Source organism: Ovis canadensis, chromosome 17, assembly GCF_042477335.2.
Source record: "Ovis canadensis isolate MfBH-ARS-UI-01 breed Bighorn chromosome 17, ARS-UI_OviCan_v2, whole genome shotgun sequence".
NCBI classification, from domain to species: Eukaryota; Metazoa; Chordata; class Mammalia; order Artiodactyla; family Bovidae; genus Ovis; species Ovis canadensis.
In genome coordinates, this window is record NC_091261.1 from 41216854 (window position 1) to 41232665 (window position 15812).

General features: G+C 38.7%; 1 long non-coding RNA gene across 1 annotated transcript in view; it reads right to left on the minus strand.

The window, feature by feature from the left end:
* LOC138422485 (uncharacterized) overlaps positions 1 to 15812 on the minus strand; it is a 103560-nt gene that overhangs the window by 36371 nt on the left and 51377 nt on the right. The window lies entirely within an intron of this gene.

Genomic DNA, 15812 nt, shown 5'->3' on the forward strand with positions numbered 1-15812 from the left:
ACAAAATAAAGCAGGGCAAAGGCAAACAGAGTTTTGCCAAGAGAATATACTGGTCATAGCAAACACCCTCTTTCAACAACACAAGAGAAGACACTACATGTGGACATCACCAGATGGCCAATACCAAAATCAGATTGAATATATTCTTTGCAGCCAAAGATGGAGAAGCCTTATACATCAGCAAAAACAAAACCAGGAGCTGACTGGCTCAGATCATGAACTCCTTATTGCCAAATTCAGACTTAAATTGAAGAAAGTACGGAAAACCACTAGACCATTCAGGTATGACCTAAATCAAATCCCTTACAATTATACAGTGAAGTGACAAATAGATTCAAGGGATTAGATCTGATAGACAGAGTGCCTGAAGAATTATGGACAGATATTCATGACACTGTATAAGAGGCAGTGATCAAGACATCTCCCCCCCGCAAAAATTCAAAAAGGCAAAATGGTTGTCTGAGGAGGCTTTACAAATAGCTGAGAAAAGAAGGCAAGTGAAAGGCAAAGGAGAAGAAAAGATTTACCCGTCTGAAAGCAGAGTTCCAAAGAATAGCAAGGAGAGATAAGAAATCCTTCCTCATTGATTAGTGCAAATAAATGGAGGAAAACAATAGAATGGGAAAGACTAGAGATCTTTTCAAGAAAATTTGCATTTCATGCAAAAATGGGCACAATAAAGGATAGAAATGGTATAGACCTAACAGAAGCAGAAGATATGAAAAAGAGGTGGCAAGAATACACAGAAGAACTGACAAAAAAGATCTTCATGATGCGAATAACCATGATGGTGTGATCAGTAGACTAGAGCCAGACATCCCGAATGCGAAGTCAAGTGGGCCTTAGGACGCGTCACTATGAACAAAGGAAGGGGAGGTGCTGGAATTCCAGTTGAGCTATTTCAAACCCTAAAAGATGATGCTGTGAAGGTGCTGCACTCAACATGCCAACAAATTTGGAAAACCCAGTAGTCATGTATGGATGTGACAATTGGACTATAAAGAAAGCTGAGCATGGAAGAATTGATGCTTTTGAAGACATCAAAAAGCATGTTGGAGATGACTCTTGAGAGTCCCTTGGACTGCAATGAGATCAAAGTGGTCAATCCTAAAGGAAATCAGTCCTGAATATACATTGGAAGGACTGATGTGAAAACTGAAACTCCAATATTTTGGCCACCTGAAGTTAAGAACTGAGTCATTGGAAAAGACCCTGTTGCTGGGTAAGATTGAAGGCAGAAGGAGAAAGGGACGACAGAGAATGAGATGGTTGGATGTCATCACTGACTCGATGGACATGAGTTTGAGGAAGCTCATGGAGTTGGAGATGGACAGGGAAGCCTGGTGTGCTGCTGTCCATGGAGTTGCAAAGAGTTGGACACTACTGAGTGACATAACTGAACTGAAACTTTGCTTAAATTTTTTTCAAAGCAGACAAATTATTGCTTGAGACAAGTTGCTGATTGAATCATAAATCCTTTAAAAAGTTCTTTTCTTTCTTTTTTTTTTGCTTTCTTAAAATATTTTATTTTTTTAATTTTTATTTTTACTTTATTTTACTTTACAATACTGTATTGGTTTTGCCATACATTGACATGAATCCACCACAGGTGTACATGAGTTCCCAAACATGAACCCCCCTCCCACCTCCCACCCCATATCATCTCTCTGGATCATCCCTCCCCCCCCACCCGTGCACCAGCCCCAAGCATCCTGTATCCTGCATCAAACATAGACTGGCAATTCGTTTCTTACCTGATAGCATACATGTTTCAATGCCATTCTCCCAAATCATCCCATCCTCTCCCTCAGAGTCCAAAAGTCCGCTCTACACATCTATGTCTCTTTTGCTGTCTCGTATAGAAGGTCACCATTACCATCTTTCTAAATTCCATGTATATGTGTTAGTATACTGTATTGGTGTTTTTCTTTCTGGCTTACTTCACTCTGTATAATTGGCTCCAGTTTTATCCATCTCATTAGAACTGATTCAAATGTATTCTTTTTAATGGCTGAGTAATATTCCATTGTGTATATGTACCATAGCTTTCTTATCCATTCCTCTGCTGATGGACATCTAGGTTGTTTCCATGTCCTGGCTATTATAAACAGTGCTGCGATGAACATTGGGGTACATGTGTCTCTTTCTATTTTGGTTTCCTCAGTGTGTATGCCCAGCAGTGGGATTGCTGGGTCATAAGGCAGTTCTATTTGCAATTGTTTAAGGAATCTCCACACTGTTCTCCATAGTGGCTGTACTAGTTTGCATTCCCTCTTGCAACACTCAGTGCAAGAGAGTTGCCTTTTCTCCAGCATTTATTGCTTACAGACTTTTGGATCACAGCCATTCTCACTGGTGTGAAGTGATACCTCATAGTGGTCTTGATTTGCATTTCCCTAATAATGAGTGATGTTGAGCATCTTTTCATGTGTTTGTTAGCCATCTGTGTGTCTTCTTTGGAGAAATGTCTATTTAGTTCTTTGGCCCATTTTTTGATTGGGTGGTTTATTTTTCTGGAATTGAGCTGCATAAATTGCTTGTATATTTTTGAGATTAGTTGTTTGTCAGTTGCTTCATTTGGTATTATTTTCTCCCATTCAGAAGGCTGTCTTTTCACCTTGCTTATAGTTTCCTTTGTTGTGCAGAAGCTTTTAATTTTAATTAGATCCCATTTGTTTATTTTTGCTTTTATTTCCAGTATTCTGGGAGGTGGATCATAGAGGATCCTGCTGTGATTTATGTCAGAGAGTGTTTTGCCTATGTTTTCCTCTAGGAGTTTTATAGTTTCTGGTCTTGCGTTTAGATCTTTAATCCATTTTGAGTTTATTTTTGTGTGTGGTGTTAGAGAGTGATCTAGTTTCATTCTTTTACAAGTGGTTGACCAGTTTTCCCAGCACCACTTGTTAAAGAGATTGTCTTTACTCCATTGTATATTCTTGCCTCCTTTGTCAAAGATAAGGTGTCCATATTCTTTTTTTTTTTTTTTAGGATTGAACATTCTTTTATTTATAGACACTTTCACAAAGGAGTTTTCAGTACCCTTAACGCAAGCTCATGTGCTCCCCCAAGCCGAAGAATACATGTATTGCTTTCTAGAATGCATAATATTAACTTGGTGAAAATGTAATTCCCTTTTTGAATCCTAAATTCTGTATCATTATGTTAAGGGGGTGTAATTTCCTCCGTCTGTCTTGTCACAACAAAAATTTGAAGCGACAGACGTTAAAGGCCTCTGCGTGTCACAGTTCTCTCACAGTGTTACAGCTCTGTGTTACAGCTCAGTTTTATTTAGAAAATAAAGGAAGATACATCCTTGAGCCATGAGGGCACGCCAACCCAAAAGACATGAAGAGAAGAGAGAGAGCCAGAGCACGAGTTGGGGATGAGGCCCCGGCCCTTTGGCTCCTCTTTTTATATGCTTTTTCCTCCCCCTGGGCCTGCCCTGTGTAAACTGGGCTAGCCAGGAGTGCTGTTTGTTCTACCTGAGGTCCTCATTCCGGTTCTCGGACCTTCCTTTGTTGTATTTTCACAGGCTTTTCCCTTCCTTGTCTTTTAGCCACTGCCATTCTGGACTCCTGTTTCCTATTCTAACGCCTAACAATTATAACTGAAGAGACTTAGCAGCAGCAGCAGCAGCAACAATTATAACTAGGCTCAAACACATCTCTATTAGTCAAATAGTAACCAATATACTGGTTTCAAATAGGAAAAGGAGTACATCAAGGCTGTACATTGTCACCCTGCTTATATAACTTATATGCAGAGTACATCATGAGAAACGCTGGACTGGAAGAAACACAAGCTAGAATCAAGATTGCCAGGAGAAATATCAATAACCTCAGATACGCAGATGACACCACCCTTATGGCAGAAAGTGAAGAGGAACTAAAAAGCCTCTTGATGAAAGTGAAAGAGGAGAGCAAAAATGTTGGCTTAAAGCTCAACATTCAGAAAATGAAAATCATGGCATCTGGTTGCATCACTTCATGGGAAATATATGGGGAAACAGTGGAAACAGTGTCAGACTTTATTTTTTTGGGCTACAAAATCACTGCAGATGGTGACTGCAGCCATGAAATTAAAAGACGCTTACTCCTTGGAAGAAAAGTTATGACCAACTTAGATAGTATATTCAAAAGCAGAGACATTACTTTGCTAACTAAGGTCTGTCTAGTCAAGGCTATGGTTTTTCCTGTGGTCATGTATGAATGTGAGAGTTGGACTATGAAGAAGGCTGAGCGCCAAAGAATAGATGCTTTTGAACTGTGGTGTTGGAGAAGACTCTTGAGAGTCCCTTGGACTGCAAGGAGATCCAACCAGTCCATTCTGAAGGAGATCAACCCTGGGATTTCTTTGGAGGGAATGATGCTAAAGCTGAAGCTCCAGTACTTTGGCCACCTCATGTGAAGAGTTGACTCATTGGAAAAGATTCTGATGCTGGGAGGGATTGGGGGCAGGAGGAGAAGGGGACGACCGAGGATGAGATGGCTGGATGGCATCACTGACTCGATAGACATGAGTCTGAATGAACTCTGGGAGATGGTGATGGACAGGGAGGCCTGGTGTGCTGCAGTTAATGGGGTTGCAAAGAGTTAGACACGACTGAACGACTGAACTGAACTGAACCAATATAATCAACACATTTTTTTCAATGAGAAAAAAGTTTGTTTATTCCTGCAGCATAAAAATCCATGCTTCAGATTCAGTGAACTCTTGGAAGGCATATTCTGCCTCCAGCAACTGTGGAAGTGTTTGCCCTGCAAAAAGTTGTTGAGATGCTTGAAGAAGTGGTAGTGTTTGGCGAGATGTCAGGTGAATATGACTCATGAGGCAAAGCTTCATAGTCCAATTAATTCAAATTTTGAAGCACTGTTTGTGTGATGTGCGGTCCAGCATTGTCATGGAAAATTAGGCTCATTCTGTTGACAAATGTTGGCTGCAGGCTTTGCGGTTTTTGGTCCATCTCATCAATTTTCTCAGTATACTTCTCAGATGTAATGGCTTCTCCTGGATTCCGAAAGCTGTAGTGGATAGATGGGCAGCAGACCACCAAACAGTGACCATAACTATTTTTTGGGTGCAAGTTTGGCCTTGGGAAGTGCTTTGGAGCTTCTTTTTGGTCCACCCACTGAGGTGGTCCTTGCTGTTTGTCATATAAAATCTCCTTTTTGTCTCATGTCACATTCAGATTGAGAAATGGCTTGTTTTGTTGTGTAGAATAAAAGAAGATGACACTTCAAACCGATGATTGTTTTTTGATTTGCAGTCAGCTCATGAGGCACACATTTGTCAAGCTTTTTCAGCTTTCTAGTTTGCCTCAAATGCTGAATGACCATAGAATGGTCAACCTTGGGTTCTTCAGCAGCTTCTCTTGTAAGAGGATCAGCTTTGATGATCCTATCAATTGGCCACTGTCAACTTATAATGGCCAGCCACTACGCTCATCTTCAAGGCTCATCTCCTTTGCACAACTTCTTGAACAACTACTGCACTGTATGTTCATTAGCAGTTCCTGGGCCAAATGCGTTGGTGATGTTGTGAGTTGTCTCTGCTGCTTACGACCCATTTTGAACTTAAATAAGAAAATCCCTCAAAGTTGCTTTTTATCTAACATCACTTCCCTAATCTAAACTAAATTTAAAATAAACAGCGAGTAATAAGTCATTAGCAAAAAAACATAAAGTGAGAAATGCACATTAAAATGATGTATAACATGACCACACTTATTTAAGAATGTATTCCAATAGCAAACAGCAAAGTTCAGTGATGTGAAACTATAGTTGCTTTAATATCACTCTATAGCTAAAGCATTTTGTCTTTACAGCTGAAGTTTTAATTAAATTCAGCAAATTTAAAAAAAATCACTTCACCTGCAGAATCTCTTATGCCTGTTGCATAATTGGCACTCAACTGACAGTATTTGGGAATGAGAGAACAGATGGAAATATTTTGTAAGCTGAAACAAGTTATATATAAAGGTATGTAACTGGGTATTCAAACAAGTAAAGACAGAAAAGAAGGCTTTCAGGTAGAACTAAATGCAGATGAGCAGGAAAATGAGAACACCCAGGAAGTGCTTGGGCACAGTACATGGTTCCGTGTCCTTGGAACTTCGTGCTCTATGTGTAGGGTAGAATGAGAACGTAAGTGAACTGACCTCTCACTTTAGAGAGATTTTAACCTAGACTGCATTTTACTTAAATGCTTGGGTAATGGACACATCTTGGAAGTGTTTTGAGTGCAGAGATGACTTGGTGTTAGGAAGTAATTGGGTAGTAGTTTGCTAAGTGACATGTCAGCCTGCAGAAAGAGGTTGCTGGAAGCGGTACAGCTAAGAGGAAGAACAGGCCATTTGGTGATAGTTAGGACAGAGGATGAGATGGCTGGATGGCATCACTGACTCAATGGATGTGAGTTTGAGTGAACTCCGGGAGTTGGTGATGGACAGGGAGGCCTGGAGTGCTGCGATTCATGGGGTCGCAGAGTCGAACATAACTGAGTGACTGAACTGAACGGAATTGAGGGCTGTGTTTCTCAGATTATTGTTATTTTCATTTTCTGGATTCTCGTAGTCTTGCCTTCCAATGTTTACTGGCAACTCTAGAACGCTTTTCCTCTTAGCATATCTTAGCTAATTGTCTCTTAAATCAGTAGCATAGCTTTACTTTCTTCCTTAGGTATGATATTTAGCTATATGAGCTTTTCAAAATACTGCATTAGTTTAGATCATATATGTACATGTATAGGTATGTATAGCATTGGCTGATATTGCTGTTCATCCTAGTTATCATTACAAATTTCAAATATATGTAGGTCATAGATGGCAAAGATAAAATCATGCATAATTGTGCTTAAGATAAATTATCCTCTATCATATTTAGGTTGAACAAAGATTTTTAGAACATGAACTATTCTCTAAGTACTTTCTTTTACTAGTGATAATTAACTTTTGTAGTGCATAATAAGGTGACATTGTGCTAACATACTACATATATTATCCTGTGTAACAATTGGGCTTCCCTGGTGGCTAAGACAGTAACAAATCTGCCTGCAATGCAGGAGACCCAGGTTCGATCCCTAGGTTGGGAAGATCCCCTGGAGAAGGGAATGACAACCCACTGCATTATTGTTGCCTGGAGAATTCCATGGTCAGAGAAGCCTGGTTGGCTACAGTCCATGGGGTCGCAAAGGGTCGAACATGACTGAGTGACTACACTTTCACTTTCATGTAATAATTACAGTCCTATAATTTGTATATTTTCTTACCCATTTCTTAGAATACATTGAGGTTTAGAGACATTAAATATTTTTCATATGTCAGGCAGCTAATAAACAATAGAGGAAGTACCCAAGTTAGTCTGGTTTCAAGTAATGCTATTTTAAAAAAATCAATTAATATAACTGAATCCTTACAGATATAGCTTTTTGCAGTCTGTATTATCTCCATTTATTTTTAGATTAGTGAACAGACTCATTTATCCAGATAGAAAATGGCTAAGCTGAGCTTTAACTTAAGATTTCCTGCTCCAAATTTCATGACCTGCATGCTGCATTAATTTTCTTATCAAGTTTAGGATTAAGAAGCAAAGTAAAATACCAATAATTTGGGGCCATAAGCTCCCTGTTAATTGCTGACTTCTTTAAAATATTGCCAGTTTTTGTTTTGTTTTAATCATTCATACCCTCAGCTTTGTTAATACTAATCATGGTCTTGGATTGAGTGTTTTCTGGTATGAATTTTATCTGCAAATCTGTATTTTTAGTAAGTTTTATTTCTATTCCTATCTAGCATTGGAATCTTAAAACTCCATATTCTTCCCCAGGGCTTTATTTTCTGTTGCTTCTAGTCATCCACAAGAAATGGTATGTATGACCGTAGGCATCTTCATGGTAGCTTTTCCTGACGCTTTCTTCTGTCTATTCTGTACAGCTGCCTAATGAGTCGTTTCAATGTCCACTCCATATTTCCCAGCTGTGTTTCATTTAGTTACCCAATGTAGTACAGATGCATGAAGAAACACTTAGAAGGTTTGTGTTCAAGAATGCTTAGATTAGTGGGTGGCTTGGAAGAAAGGAGAGGAGGATGACAGGAAGAAATTAATGGGTTCCCCACAGAAAGGTGATTTTTTAAAATGCACAATAAAGAATTTCTTATAACTCAAATCATCCTACAATGCACATAATACAGTTTGAGCATACAGTTATCTTAACTTTTGAAACAACTCAATTTATTAAAGTGAAAGTGCTTGCTAGCATTCGTTTCAGCTTGCATAGAAGAGGTAAATGATTGGTTTAAAAATGTTTCATAATACAGAGTTAATTAATGGGTCTTAGGGGCTTAAAATTGTTAGGAATGATTTTTTTTTTTTTAATCTATAGTACAGGCTTTAAAGCACCACCTGCAAAATGAACAAGTGTTCTGTTGCTTGAAATATACTGATAGGAGCTAAAGTGAAGCTCATAAATTTTTTTGTTCTGTTTCTCTTCTTAACAAACACAGCTTAGGGTTATATAGTGCATTTCTGGGGTGGTCTTGGTCATTGTGCTGTCAGAAAGTGGTTTGCTATGTTGTGCCAGAAATATAGATGTGATATATTAAATTAGTGGGAAAAGATTCTTCAATGTTCCAGCATTATTCTCCTTGCTTTTAGGTACAGATCACGTAGTAAACATTTGTTGAATTAATACCGATTAGAGCATTTATTGGAGAAGGCAATGGCACTCCACTCCAGTACTCTTGCCTGGAAAATCCCATGGGTGGAGGAGCCTGGTAGGCTGCAGTCCATGGGGTCGCTAAGAGTCGGACACGACTGAGCGACTTCACTTTCACTTTTCACTTTCATGCATTTGAGAAAGAGATGGCAACCCACTCCAGTATTCTTGCCTGGAGAATCCCAGGGATTGGGGAGCCTGGTGGGCTGCTGTCTATGGGGTCACACAGAGTTGGACACGACTGAAGTGACCTAGCAGCAGCAGCAGCCGAGCATTTATTCTCCAATATGACATACACCAATTCTTACTGCATTATACTCAAAGCAGCCTTTTCATTTATGTTATCTCATTGGCTCCTCTAGGAATTGAAAGCATTTAAATGCTTTTTTTAAAATTGGGATAAAATATATATAGCACATATTTTAGCGTTTTAGGCATTTTAAGTATATAGTTCAGTGGCATTAACTATACTCACATTACTGTGCAACCATCACCAACATCCATTGCCAGAACTTTTTTTTTTAACTTAAATGGAAGATCCATAAATACTAAGGAGTAATTCTCCATTGCCCCATCCCACCAACCCTTGGCAATCATCACTGTATTCTCTGTCTCTATGATTCTGACTACTCTATATACTTCATATATGTAGAATTTATAATGTTTGTCTTTTTGGCCTCATAAGCATTTAACTTAATCTACTATTACTGTTTTATTCACCCTTCTCCAAAATTACATCTGGACAGAACGAAGACTCAGAAATGAGTGAGTGCAGGCAGCGTCATGTAAGTAATTGGTGGTAAACCTAGGCCAGGACCAATTTCTTTTCTCCTAGACTTGTGTTCATTGCACTAAAGATGTGGATTTATGTATTTTTTCATTCACATAAATTGATAGTCTAAATTTTTAAACCAAAAAAGAGAGACAGAACATCACATTCAAATAAAATTCAGCCTAAACCTAGGTTGTGGTTCAGTATTTGAAAAAGTCTCTAATCATGTGATAGTGTTTCAAAATTCTTTCTTACAAAATTATAAATTGATAGAATTTGTTAAAAATATCCATAATATATTCTGTGTTTACCTATCTGATTGAATTTGTCTCTTTTCTGGACTACCCACTGAAAATAAGGCACAATGGTATATCAGTTCAGTTCATTTCAGTCGCTCAGTCGTCTCCTTCTCGTTGCGACCCCATGAATCGCAGCACGCCAGGCCTCCCTGTTCATCACCATCTCCCGGAGTTCACTCATACTCACGTCCATCGAGTCCGTGATGCCATCCAGCCATCTCATCCTCGGTCGTCCCCTTCTCCTCCTGCCCCCAATCCCTCCCAGCATCAGAGTCTTTTCCAATGAGTCAACTCTTCACATGAGGTGGCCAAAGTACTGGAGTTTCAGCTTTAGCATCATTCCTTCCAAAGAAATCCCAGGGCTGATCTCCTTCAGAATGGACTGGTTGGATCTCCTTGCAGTCCAAGGGACTCTCAAGAGTCTTCTCCAACACCACAGTTCAAAAGCATCAATTCTTCGGCGCTCAGCCTTCTTCACAGTCCAACTCTCACATCCATACATGACCACAGGAAAAACCATAGCCTTGACTAGCTGGACCTTAGTCAGCAAAGTAATGTCTCTGCTTTTGAACATACTATCTAGGTTGGTCATAACTTTTCTTCCAAGGAGTAAGCATCTTTTAATCTCATGGCTGCAGTCACCATCTGCTGTGATTTTGGAGCCCCCAAAAATAAAGTCTGACACTGTTTCCACTGTTTCCCCATCTATTTCCCATGAAGTGATGGGACTGGATGCCATGATCTTCATTTTCTGAATTGTTGAGCTTTAAGCCAACTTTTTTGCTCTCCTCTTTCACTTTCATCAAGAGGCTTTTTAGTTCCTCTTCACTTTCTGCCATTAGGGTGGTGTCATCTGCATATCTGAGGTTGTTGATGTTTCTCCCAGTAATCTTGATTCCAGCTTGTGTTTTTTCCAGTCCAGTGTTTCTCATGATGTACTCTGCATATAAGTTAAATAAGCAGGGTGACAATATACAGCCTTGACATACTCCTTTTCCTATTTGGAACCAGTCTGTTGTTCCATGTCCAGTTCTAACTGTTGCTTCCTGACCTGCATATAGGTTTCTCAAGAGGCAGGTCAGGTGGTCTGGTGTTCCCATCTCTTTCAGAATTTTCCACAGTTTATTGTGATCCGCACAGTGAAAGGCTTTGGCATAGTCAATAAAGCAGAAATAGATGTTTTTCTGGAACTCTCTTGCTTTTTCCATTGGCAATTTGATCTGGTTCCTATGCCTTTTCTAAAACCAGCTTGAACATCAGGGAGTTCATGGTTCATGTATTGCTAAAGCGTGGCTTGGAGAATTTTGAGCATTACTTTACTAGTGTGTGAGATGAGTGCAATTGTGCTGTAGTTTGAGCATTCTTTGGTATTGCCTTTCTTTGGAATTGGAATGAAAACTGACCTTTCCAGTCCTGTGGCCACTGCTGAGTGTTCCAAATTTGCTGGCATATTGTGTGCAGGACTTTCACAGCATCATCTTTCAGGATTTGAAACAGCTCCACTGGAATTCCATCACATCCACTAGCTTTGTTCATAGTGATGCTTTCTAAGGCCCACTTGACTTCACTTTCCAAGATGTCTGGCTCTAGATTAGTGATCACATCATCATGATTATCTGGGTCATGAAGATCTTTTTTGTACAGTTCTAACATGTATTCTTTCCACCTCTTCTTAATATCTTCTGCTTCTGTTAGGTCCATACCATTTCTGTCCTTTATCGAGCCCATCTTTGCATGAAATGTTCCCTTGGTATCTCTAATTTTCTTGAAGAGATCTCTAGTCTTTCCCATTCTATTGTTTTCCTCTATTTCTTTGCATTGATCGCTGAAGAAGGCTTTCTTAACTCTTCTTGCTCTTCTTTGGAACTCTGCATTCAGATGCTTAAATCTTTCCTTTTCTCTTTTGCTTTTCACCTCTCTTCTTTTCACAGCTATTTCTAAGGCCTCCCCAGACAGCCATTTTGCTTTTTTGCATTTCTTTTCCATGGGGATGGTCTTGATCCCTGTCTCATGTACAATGTCACAAACCTCATTCCATAGTTCATCAGGCACTGTATCTATCAGATCTAGGCCCTTAAATCTATTTCTCACTTCCACTGTATAATCATAAGGGATTTGATTTAGGTCATACCTGAATGGTCTAGCAGTTTTCCCTACTTTCTTCAATTTAAATCTGAATCTGGTAATAAGGAGTTCATGATCTGAGCCACAGTCAGCTCCTGGTCTTGTTTTTGTTGACTGTATAGAGCTTCTCCATCTTTGGCTGCAAAGAATATAATCAGTCTGATTTGGGTGTTGACCATCTGGTGATGTCCATATGTAGAGTCTTCTCTTGTGTTGTTGGAAGTGGGTGTTTGCTATGACCAGTGCATTTTCTTGGCAAAACTCTATTAGTCTTTGCCCTGCTTCATTCCGCATTCCAAGGCCAAATTTGCCTGTAACCCCAGGTGTTTCTTGACATCCTACTTTTGTGCATAGAGACAAATGTCCTAAAATGTTTCAAATACATAGTTGATATCCATCCAGCAGCCTCAACTGATCGAAACTGGTGCCAGAACGCCATTGCAGTGGCTGATTTGATATAACTTATCTATGCATTTACCCTTGGGCTTGTGTGCTAAGTCACTTTAGTCATATCCAACTCTTCTTTTTATATATAATTATATTCATTTTTAATTGATGATTGCTTTACAATATTGGTTTGATTTCTGTCATACAGCAACATGAATTAACTATAGGTGTACACAGGCCCCCTCCCTCTTGAACCTCCCTCCCAACTCTGTGGTTTTATTCCTAGATTTTTAAGGACTGTTGGCTACCCTATGTAACTATAGCCCACCAGGCTCCTCTGTCTGTGAGATTCTCCACCCTAGAATGCTGGAGTGGGTTGTCATTCCTCCTTCCAGAGGATCTTCCCAACCCAGAGATAGAATCTGGGTCTCCTGTATCTCCTGCATTGCAGGCAGATTCTTTATTGCTGAGCCATCAGGGAAGGATTTACCCTTAGAAAAGGTGAAAAGTGATTATTATCTTTTTAAGAAAATCATTTTATGTTTAGACTAATTTAAGCTGTGTTTGAGTGAATTATTTTTCTTTTGGTAAAGACTGAAGTTCTGCCTAACAACATTTTTGGCTTGACCTTGGCCCACAAAGGATGACCTCTGCCAGGCACTGTGGCATAACAAGTACACATCTGACTCTTAATGAAGCCCTAAACTTCTCTCCCAAGGAGAGGTATAAAGAATTTCTCCAGTGTTTACCTTTAGCCCTCGCACAAGAATCAAAGGCTAGTGCTCATGCAAAAGTCCTCTTTGATTATAAGCTGCCTGCCTATCCAGAATTATCACATTTCTATCCTAGATTTCATACAGTCCTCTATTTTTTCTCATGCACTATAACTGTGGGATGTTAGCCTTTGTTTCATAATAAAATTACATAGCTAAAAACTTTAGGAAATACCAAGTTAATAAAATATAACTTTACTTTGTTTAGAACCTTTAATATGCTAAGATGTGAATTGTATATTTATGCAAAGGATATATAACAGTATCTCCCAGACTTTCTTGACCAACAAGTTCCATACTAATGGTTTTTGAGGCTGGAATTCTTTCTAGAGTATATTCTCTAGGAAATAAATACTAAAAACATTTTCCTGGATCACTTTTTACATTAATTTGAAAAACATTTTAGGTAGGAAATTAAGCTCAATAATATGCAATTTGGAAACATTTCAGACTCTATTATCAAGGACCTCCTAGCTTCAAGAAAAAGAGACTAGTCAAAGCTACTGCAATAAACTCTGTGATGGAAAAAGAGGTGCTGTGGCGACTCCTTGAAGGGACACAAGACAGAGATCAGAGAAGATTCCCCCAAAAGGTGATACTTAAAGGATGAACGGAGACTAAAATATAAAAGCATGTTGTTCTAGGAAGATAGAGGTTAAGCAGACACAGATGAACAGGATAATTCTGATGGTTGTATAGGTGCATGGATAAAATTATTCAGAATGTTGTTTAGGGAGAGAGCACTAAGAGAATAGAAACAATCTCCAAATGAAAATAAACACATGGCAATGAAGCATCATACTTGGAGAGACAGCAGCAAGTCTGTAGAAGTTGTAAAGTGAATATGAGCTGGGAAGTAGATTCAACATGGTACCAAAAAAAAAAAATCTATTTAAGAATAATATGACCCTATGAAGCTTTTAGAGGTATTACCAGGTGACTCTAAGTGGAACCCCAGAGGCAGGTACTGAGTGTAGATATGAGAAGAGCAGCTGAAATAGGCAGATAATTAAAGATGTGTTATGGAATCCTTGTATGAGATGCTATTCCTGTATCCTCTAGCATTTTGTACCCCAAGCACTGAACAACTTTGGTGTGTATTAACTGGACAAGAAAATCAGAGGGCTCTTCTGTAAAGGGAATGGCTAACCTTCTTAAGGAGAGCTGAGGTTACTAAAGTGGACATTGGCACTCCAAAATAGTCCTCTACATACAGCCTGACTGTTGTGGGACCACCACGATACACACACTCCAAAGAAGTTAGTCCATACCCCTAAGTTGCGTACATAGAGCTCCCAGCAAGCTTCTCAGTTGAGAGAGAGGCCTGATGACTGCTAGATACCCCTGTAATCAACATAATCCTTTCCTCAAACAGGAAAAAGGGAATCACAGTCACTAAGCCTGAAAGGAAAACTGGCTGCTTGGGTGAGAAAAACCAAAACACTGCTAAGTAGCACCAACTGGTATATATTACCTGGATAGCAGAATTAGACAGGAACATAGTACTTAGAGTTGTGGAAGTAACCAACAAAAGCAAGAAATACAAATTATTGCCTCTGGCTGGTGGGACTGGGCCTTATGTTGATGTATGCAGGGAGGGATAGGGAAGAAGCTGTTACTTTTCATTACAAATTTTATAAGGTAACATATACATGCATTAATTGTTAAAAATAAAACAACTTTTTGTACATTTATATTCTGAATGTTGTACAGAATATGCAACATTCAGTGTTAAAAACAAACCCAAAGAATGACTGTATCATTGAATTCTCCACAAATTATATATGTTTCACAGGATATTTAATCATAGTTGCAAGCTTTTGAGGGTTTTTTTGTCTTTGACTTCAAAACACCCTTCAGAAAATTTTCCCGAAACAACCAACTCATGAATCATATTTACTTTGTAATGGTTCAGATTTATAGTCACATAATGTCACATTTAGAATAAGGAAATCTTTCTAAAGAGACTCATCAAAATCATTGTAGAAATTTTTGTGTAATCTGTAATAATTTGGGGGGAAGAAAATTGGCCACTGGTGAATGTTTAAGCACAATTTAAGCAGCCATAGATGGAAAATACTTTTCCTAAATTATGTTTAGATATACACCAATCTAATGAATCTATTTATGCTGAGAATTTATCTTTAAAAAACCATTTCTTCTTGCTCAGTCTCTCTTTGTATGTAAATTCACTTTCTCAAACAGTCTGAGTGTAGGTATCATTTGCTTATTTTAAGAAACTGGTTTAATAAATTTAGATGGCTTACTGGAATTACAGTCCAAGTTTTCTGATTAGTTCACTTCTTTTACTGCACCAGGGCATTCATAATTGTAGGGATGTTTTCAAAATCATTCAAAGCCCATAATTTTAAAATATTTGGAGGAAATATATGTTATGCATTTAGTTATTTTTTTCAGTGATGAAAGAACTCTGGAATTATCTTAGCATTTTAGCCCAGACTGGCAATACTCAAACCTCTTGGTATGACAGTTCTTTAGATTTGTGTTTAATCAGTGAATGGCACATGTAAGACAGCTGTTGTGTAACGGAGGAAGAGGTTCATAAATCTTGTTAAAGAACAAGCAGGTAAGAAGATCAGAAACAATATAGATATTTATTGGTAAAGACACTATGCTTGTAAAGTCAAAGTTTTCTAAAACAAGGAGACATTTTGCTCTGACAGCAAAATGATAGAATTTAGTTAACTTGCATGTACCACACACTTTGCAGTTGAGATCCTGTGA